We start from the raw sequence: 9,131 nt of genomic DNA, 5'->3' as shown, positions 1-9,131 counted from the left end.
TTAACTGGTTCTTACAAACATCTTGGTGGAGAGGCCTGTGGAATATAGATCACTTGTTTGCAGACACCACAATGCACAATCACCAGAAATGCTGATGAGCTTGGCTCTGAAAGGAACTCACTGATATTCTCAGAGAGAATGGCTCATCAGCCCTCACTTGGAAAAAAATCAAAGACAGCATCTCCAGAGACGGGCGGAGACACAGTGAGGACACCTTTATCTTTCTCCCCAGCTCACCCCGTCCCTTCTGCTGGTGAAGACTGAAAAATAGGATGAATCATGGAAAATACTCTCCAAGGGTCATTGGGAACATCAGTCTATAATTTTACCCAAGGGTGAGGCCAAAGACTAACCCAGTGTGTCTCAATCTTTAGCCATTTGGGATTTTTACTGGGTCCATGTACCACCTTTAGTATTATTTACTCAATAGCCTTTGCTAAATTGGCTCACTGCTTTCTACTTGGCTTCATGAGAGGCCATGAGTTTCGTGAAAGCAGAGGTTTGAGATGTAGTTATATAGTTTCGGATACATTAAAATAAATTTATAACTTTAAAAATCATGTCCATCCATGGGACCCTAAAGTCATCCCGTGGGCCACTTTTTATACACATGCCACACTATGCCAATAGTGGACTAGGTGGCCTCACCCACTCTGAGTCACGGTGGTCTCAATTCTCCCACCACCGTTTACACACCTGCACCTACATTCATTCAACAGATGTTACTGACTAACTACTGTACATGGCCGCTGTCCTAGGTACGGGTGACTTTTGTGCCTTTGGGAACTTGTAATTAGTGGAGAGGGGCAGGCAGAAAGACAGTTGTAACATAGTGTGTCCTACAAAGAACTGGGGAGCACAGAAGAGGAGAAATGAACTCTCTCTCAGGGACAGGAGCCTCAAAGACAGTGCTGTGGGTGGGCTTGGAAGAATGGATTAAGGTCCCCCTGATGGAAGGAGTGAAGGAAAGGCATTCCAGGAGAGAGGAGAGCCATGTGCAAAGGCCCAGGGGCATGTGACAGGACAGCACGTGGTTAGGAGGGCTGAGTGCTCTGTGTGGCAGGACAGGTGGCAAGTATTACAATCAGATCATAGAGATCTTTTTAGTAGGACATTAAATGATAATATCCTCAAGGTTCATACATGTTGCAGCATGTTTCCTCCATTTTTAAGCCTGAATAATATTCCATTGAATCTTGTTATGGACTGATTCGGGTCTCCCTAAAATTTGTATGTTGAAGTCCTAAGCCGCATTGTGATTGTATCTGGAGATACAGCTTCCAATGAGGTAATTAAGGTTAAATGAGGCCATGAGGGTGAAGTCCCAATCCATCAGGACTGGTGTCCTTAAAGAAGAGGAAGAGACACTAGGCAGGCAAAGGCACAGAGAGAAAAGGCATTATGAGGGCACAGCAAGCTGTGTCCTTCTGCAAACCAAAGAGAGAAGCCAAAGTAGAAAGCAACCCTGCTGGCACCTTGATCTTAGACTTCCAGGCTTCAGAACTGTGAGAAAACAAATTTCTGTTGTTTAAGCCACCCAGTTTGTGGTATTTTGCTACAACCGTCCTAGTAAATTAGTAGATATGTGTATGCTGCATTTTGTTTATTCGTTAATTTAACAGTGGACGCTTGGGTTTTTTCTATCTCGTGGCTGTAGGGCTCGTGCTGCTGTGAACACAGGATACAAATATCTATTCAAGAGTCTGCTCTTGATGCTTTTGGATATCTATCCAAAAGTGGAATTGCTGGATCATATATGATAATTCTAGTTTTAATTTTTTTGAGGCACTTCCATACTGTTTTGCATAGTGGCTGCACCATTTTACAATCTTATCAACAGTGCATTGTATGTGAATATCAGGTTTTCCTAGCGCCATTTGTCCTTCCCCTACTGAGTGGCTTTGGCACTCCTTTAACAAATCATTTGACTGTATACACAAGGGTGTGTTTTGGGGCTCTCTATTCTATTCCTTTAGTCTGTATGTCTGTCTTTTTCCCAGTATCACTCTGTTTTGATGCCTGTAGCTTTGTAATATGTTTAGAAATCAGGTTTCCAACTTTGTTCTTGTTTTTCAAGATTGTTTTGGCTATATAGGTTCCCTGGAGATCCCATGTGAATTTTAGCATGGATTTTTCTATTTTTGCAAAAAAATTCCAATGAGATTTTGATAGAGAATGCATTGAATGTGTAGATTGTTTTGGGAAGTTTTGAAATCTTTAAAAATACGAAGCCTTCCAGTCCATAAACAAAAGATGCCTTTCCACTTATTTGTGTTTTTTTCATTTCTTTCAGCAATGCTTTTTAGTTTCCAGTGTACAAGGCTTTAATCTCCTTGATTAAGTTTATTTGAGTACTTTGTTTCACACTATTGTAAATGGAATTGATTTTGTCATTTCCTTTTCTCGTTGTTCATTGTTAGTGTGTAGAAATACAACTGTTTTTTGTGGGTTGATTTTGCATCTTGCAACTTTGCTGATTCATTTATTAGTTTGAACAATTTTTGTGGAATCTCGAGAATTTTCTGTATGTAAGATCATGCTGTCTGCAAACATATAATTTTATTTCTTCCTTTCTAACTGGATGTGTTTCATTTATTTTTCTTGACTAATTGCTCTAGCTAGGGCTTTCACTACTATGTTGAAAAGAAGTGGTGAGAGGAGGCACTCTGTCTCACTCCTGATCTTAGAGGAATAGTTTTCAGTCTCTCACCATTAGGTATGATATTAGCTGTGGGCTTTTCATATATAGCCTTTCTTATGTTGAAGTTGTTTCCCTTTATTCCTAACTTGTGGACTATTTTTATCATCAAAAGCAGTTAAATTTTGTCACTGCTTTTTTTGTATCAATTTAAATGAACATGTGTTTTTTTTTTTCCCTTCATTCTGTTAATGTGGTATATTAGATTGATTGATTTTTGTATGTTGAGCCATCTTTGCATTCCAGATAGAAATCCCACTACATCATGGTTTGTAATCCTTTTAATGTGCTGTTGAATTAGGCTTGCTAGTATTTTGTTGAGGATTTTTGCATCCATATTAATTAAACATATTTTTTCTGTAGGGGTTTGTGGAGGTTTTCCGGGGGGAGGGTTTTTTGTCTTGTCTTGTAGTATCTTTGTCTGACTTTGGTGTCAAGGTAATAATGGCCCCATAGAATGAGTTTGGAAGTGTTGACTCTTTTTCATTTCTTGTCAAGAGTTTGAGGAGGATTGGTGTTAATTCTTTAAATGTTGCTAGAACTCTCCAGAGAAGTCATGTGGTCCTTGGTTTCTTTACTGGGAAGGTTTTCATTACTGATTCAATCTCTACTAATTACAGAGTCTATGCTGATTTTCTATTTCTTACTGGTTCAATATTGGCACATTGTGCTTTTCTAGAAATTTTTCCATTTCTTTTAATTTCCAATTTTTTTTCATTTAATTGCTCATACTAATCTTTCATAATCCTTTTTATTTCTGTGGCATCACTTGTAATGTTCTGTCTTTCATTTATGATTTTATTTATCTAAATCTTTTCTCATTTTTATTAAACCAGCTAAGGATTTTTTAATTTTATTGATTTTTTTTTAAAAAAGATAATTTAATTTTATTGATTTCTTTCTTTCTTTTTTTTTCATTTTTTTATATTCTCTATTCTGTTTACCACTGCTCTTTTATTTCCTCTCTTCTGCTAACTTTGAGTTTGGTTTGTTCTTTTTCTGGTTCCTTGAAGTGTCAAATTAGATTGTTGATTTGAGATCATTCCATTTTTTAATGTAAGCATTTACAGCTACAAACTTCCCTCTTTAACGTGCTTTCATGGCATCCGTAAGCTTTATTGTGTTGTACTTTCACTTTTATTTGTCTTGAGATATTTTCTAATTTCCCTATTATTTCTTCTTTGACCCATGGGTTGTCTAAGAGTATGCTCTTTAGTTTCTATGTATTTGTGGATTTCCCAGATTTCTTTCTACTATTGATTTCTAACTTCATTCCACTGCAATTGGAAAAGATACTTGGTATGATTTCACTCTTTTTAAAGAATTTAAGATAGTAAGATGATAATTGAGGTTTTAAGAGTTGTTTTGTGGCCTAACAGGTGGTCTATCCTGGAGAACTTTCCACGTACACTTGAGAAGACTATGTATTCTGTTGACTTAGTGTAATGCTCTGCATATGTCTGTTAGGTCAATTCATCTATAGTGTTGTTCAAGTCCTTTGTTTCCTAATTGATCCTCTGTCTGGTTGTTCTGTTATTGATAGTAAGGGTATTGAAGTTTCCTGCCTTTATTGTAGAACTGTCTATTTCTCACTTCAGTTGTGCCAAGTTTGATTCATATATTTAGAAACTCTGATGTTTGGTGCCTATAGCTTTATAATTGTTCTCTCTTCCTGGTAAATTGACCTTTTCTCAGGTAATTCAGAGATATGTATATTTTTAGGGTCAATTTCTAGAGTTTTGTTTCATTTTTTTGATTGGTCCCAGTGTCCCTGTTTATTTGTATGTTTTGTGATCTTTTGTTGAAACTTGGGTATTTTTGACCAAAACATGATTAATCTGTACAACAATTCAGCAATAAAAAAGAATGAGAATTGCTTCCCACAACATGGATCAATCTGAAATGCATGAAAAGAGCCAAACTCAAAGGATATATGATTCTCTGTGCATGATTCCATTTTTATGAAAAAAGCAGGCCAGTGGTTGCTGGGACTGAGTTTGGGGAAGAATTGCCTATGAAGCGATGGAGTGGTGATTACGTGATTGCACACTCATAGAATTGTACACTAAAAAGGGCAAATTTTACTACATGTCTGTTATGCCTTAGTAAACCTGACATAAATATGTATGTATATGTATGCAATTACATGTATATATTGTATGCATGCACACAGTTATTTCATATCCTTACCAGCACTTGGTATTATATTGTCATAGCTCTAGCCATTTCAATATGTGTGTAGTAAAATCTCATTATGGCTTTAATTTGCATTTTCCTGATATTGGCCCCCTTTCTATATGCTTATGTACCTCATAAAAGTGTTACAGACAGTGTAAGGTACATGAAAACACTCAAAAACTTGTATCTGAATTCGGAGTGGATGACAGTCAAGAAATTCCTCATAGATGAGGTAGCATTTGAGCTGATACTATAAAGAAGACAGATGTTGGATGTGCAAGAACTCAGGGTAGTGTCATTAGAGCAAACAGGCTGCAGGAGTCTGGACTTAGAATAAAAATATTGTGAGGTGCACTTGAGAAATATTAAGAGCTGCACTAGAGAAATATTAAGTAGTCAGGTCCAAGAGAACTATGGTTTGCATGAAAATCAATAGTGGTAAGCATAATAAATTGGTCTCAGATTAGGGAAGGGTTCAAAGTTGAAATGAACACAGGGATTTTTTTCCACAGGCTTTTGAATACAGGGTGTTTCCTCTGAAGGTTTTCTGAGCAGGGGAATGCCATGTTCAGAGCTTCGTTTCACACGTGGGAAGAGATTGGAGATAGACAACTCAAGAACATTACCACAGGGGAATGGCATGTGTGAGATCTTGAAGCCTGAGAAGGATGATGAGGACATTTTGGGGAGACAGACCAGCACAGAGTATCAGAGCCCCACAGGAGGGTGAAAAAGACACCCACACAGGAGGCATCCCAGCACTGTATGCTGAAGGATGAAGAAGGGTTCTGTGTAGTTTGAGGGAAGGGCAGCTTGGCATAGAGTGCTAGCAGTCGGGTACGATGCGTCTCCACAAGGGGTGGCAGGTCCTAGTCATTGAAGAAGGTGTCACACAAGGTACAGCAGGGCAGCAGTCCAGTGGGGGGTGTCAGAGACTGGATGGAGTGAAGCTGTGTCCATGTTGGTGGGAAGGGCAGCCGCAATGGGAGATCGATTACATACAGAAGAACTGATTATAAGTAAGTGTGATAAGGATCATGGGAGGCAGGTTTCTTTTTTAGGATTTCCATCTCTCTGCTTACTTTGCCCCTCTGTTCTTCTGTGCTGTCTGCTTTATCCATTAGAGATCTTACTATATTAATCACAGTTGTTTTCAATTCCTGGTCTGATGATTCCAACATTCCTGCCATATCTGGTTCTTATGCCTGCTCTGTCTCTTCATATTGTGCCTTTTGCCTTTTGGTATGCTTTGTAATTTTTTCTTCATAGCTAGGCATGGCATACTGGGTAAGAGGAACTGCTGTAAATAGATCTTTGGTAATGAGGTGAGGAGGTGTTGGGGGAGGGGAAGCCTTCCACAGTCCTGTGAGTAGGTTTCAGAAGTTTAGTGAGCCTGTGCCTCTGGACTGTGAACTTCACAAGAGTTTCTCAGTTTTCTCCTACCTCCTTAGGCAGGACAGGATGGCTAGAGAGTGGAATTGGATATTTCCTTTCCCCGGGTCAGTTAGGCTCTGCTAATACCCCTAGCAGGTTAGGCTCTAGTTAACTAGTTTCTCCCGAGAGCAGGGCTGGCTAAGAACAAAGTGCTCTGGTGTATTTCAAAATGATTCCTTTTCCCCTGCCTCTGCCAGAAGCAAAAGGGCATTTTCCTCTGGTTTTACTGTGGGAACTTAGTGGAGTTCCTAAAGGTAAACCCCCCTGAGGTTTTCAACTCTCACTGTTGTCCCTACTGAGTGTGTAGCAATTGTCAATTACAGTTGTCAACTTTACCTTGGCACTGCTTCCCACGGCGGTTTCCACTCCTCAGTGAGTCTCTGCTCTGGTAAGCTGCGACTTGACACTGCCTGTATTTGCCTATCTATCCAATCCTGAGGGCAGTGGTTTGGCCTGTATATTCCCACCACCACCACCACTGCCTTCCAGATCCAAGAGTTGACTTTTCTGTCTGTTCAGCTTTCTGCTTCTTGTTAGGACAGAGTGGTGACTTCCAAGCTGGTTACATGCGAACCAGAAACTGGAAGTCCTTGGGGGCAGGTTTATTATTGTCAGAGAAGGGAGCTACAAATATGGAAATAGAGAAAACCAGAGTGAGTAAGTAGATATGTAAATAAATATGTCTATATTTATTTGTAAATAAATGTCTATATTTATTTACATCCATAAATGTGTAAATATAAATTCCCCAGCTCAGCACTGTGAAGGCCTCGGAGCAGTGACACCCTAGCTTATCGAATGAGCACACCAAATCTGGGTTTCTAAATATCATTCTTCTATAAACAAGCCAGAGCTCCTTGGAGAAATGATTGAGCTCAGGGCTGGGGCAGGGCAGGTGCAAGGCAAGCCTGGGTGCTCAAATGTTGATGGGGTCATGTCAAAAGGGCACAGAAACCAGCTTAAGGGGGCTCCCACTATGCAAATTTTGGATAATTTGAGCACCAAAATGAATGATAGTAACAGATGATACCTAATTGGCTAAAATAGGAATCCATGAATTCATACTGAGAGACATAATAAGTTGGAAGTTTGAGGAGAAATAGAATATCTACATGGTTTCAAAATACCCCACCAAGAAAACCTTGTCAATTGCAAAGATAAGGAGAGTAACATTATAAAGCCTGATAGATACCACCTTATTAAATATGAAAGTTAGCATCAGTGATGGGACAAGTCATAATTATGTTCTACCTAATAAGATGCAATAAGAGGCATGTTGTATCATTTCTGCAGTGTTCTTGCCAAAGATGCACATCCTGATTAACCATGAGGAAACATCAAACAAACCCAAACTGAAGGACATTTTACAAAACAAGTGGCTGTAGTCTTCAAGGGTATCAAGGTCAAAGTCAAGGAAAGATGGACACTGCTGAACAGACTGAAAAAGACTGATTAGATCTAACAGCTAGGTACAGTCTGTAACCCTGAACTGGATCCTTTTATTTAGTCTAAAAAGAACTTTGGACCAGTTGGGAAAACTCGAAGGGAGTCCGAAGATTAGATTGTAATAATGTATCAATTTAAATTTCCTGAACTTGATGGTTGTATTACGGTTTCTGTGGTTCCTAAAGTATTCAAGGGTAATGGAGCATGATATTAACAACTTATTCTCAAATGTTTTTAACAAATGTTTTTACAACTTTTGGTAAGTTTGAGGTTGTTTCAAAAATGAAGGCTGCTTGAGTGATTGTAACAGTTGTTCAAATGAGCCTTAATGAAAATATGAACATGGAGTTATCAGGGAGAGGACAAGATGATGAGGGTGAAACTGGCAAGACTAGGAGCCTCGTGAATGAGGAGGCAGCAATAGCAGGTGGGGACTAAGATGACTGTCAGCTTTCAGGCCTGGAAGATTGAGAACATACTGGTGCCTTATTAAAAAAAGAAAAGTAGAAATGTGTAAGTCAGGAAGAAGATTAGGGTTGAGGGAAGACAAGAATGAGTTTATGTTTAGGATATATTAAGTATACTGGGTTGAAAGAATAGTTCACAGCCTATTCAGAATCCAGGATCCTCTGAGGATTTTAAGAAGAGATGCTAAACATAAGAGAGTGTGTGTGTGTGTGTGTGTGTGTGTGTGTGTGTGTGTGTGTGTGTTTGTGGGGGGGGGGGGGGAAGCAGATCAGATCAATGCCAGGCTTGGCTTGTCCTGGGTCCACCCCCAATAACTGTCTGAATGTGCAGCATTCCAGCCATCATTTATCCTTTTCACTAGCACCTTGATTATCCACACCTGTGGGGAATGAGCTTAACTATCTAACTGATTATTCTTGGAAGGTTACCAAGAGTAAAAGCTAAAGCCAGAAACGTCCCACGCTATCTCCAAAGCATACTGTCTTTTCAGCTCATACGAATCCCCTGTTGCCAAATGATCTGTCCATGGTCTGGACAGCTGAAAAGGCTGAATGCATTCTGGTTGCACAAATGTGTCCTTTGATGACTTTATTATTTAGTCCCCTCTTTAAAGGTAACGTGTGGCCCTGTACCCTATCTTGGCATTTGAGAATTTATCCAGCCGTAATTTTGTAGCCCCATTTCCTCTTCTCTCCTACATGAGTCCCCACTCTAGTCAGCCCTGTCTCCTTTTCATTGTCAAACTTGTCATGCTCTTTCACACTTTTGAGACATGACTCGTGAGTTGAAATTCAACTCATGTCCAGAGAGAGCACTGTGCTAGGCACTCTGGAGGCACTGAGTTGATTAAGACACAGTCTCTTTCCTCAAGGAATTTCAGTCACAGTAGAAATGGAAGGTGCCGAAA

The 9,131-nt window shown here is 39.5% G+C and overlaps 1 long non-coding RNA gene across 1 annotated transcript; it reads left to right on the top strand.

Annotated features, from left to right (window-relative positions):
* Positions 1-2,412: 2,412 nt before the first annotated feature.
* Positions 2,413-8,434, top strand: LOC116666071. The gene is made up of 3 exons (XR_004322946.1): positions 2,413-2,488; positions 6,412-6,417; positions 8,421-8,434. It is a non-coding gene; the product is annotated as an uncharacterized LOC116666071 (long non-coding RNA).
* Positions 8,435-9,131: the final 697 nt, after the last annotated feature.

Source organism: Camelus ferus, chromosome 9 (assembly GCF_009834535.1).
Source record: "Camelus ferus isolate YT-003-E chromosome 9, BCGSAC_Cfer_1.0, whole genome shotgun sequence".
NCBI lineage: Eukaryota > Metazoa > Chordata > Mammalia > Artiodactyla > Camelidae > Camelus > Camelus ferus.
Note: the sequence above shows the minus strand (reverse complement) of the source record. Positions and strands in the feature narration are given on the sequence as shown.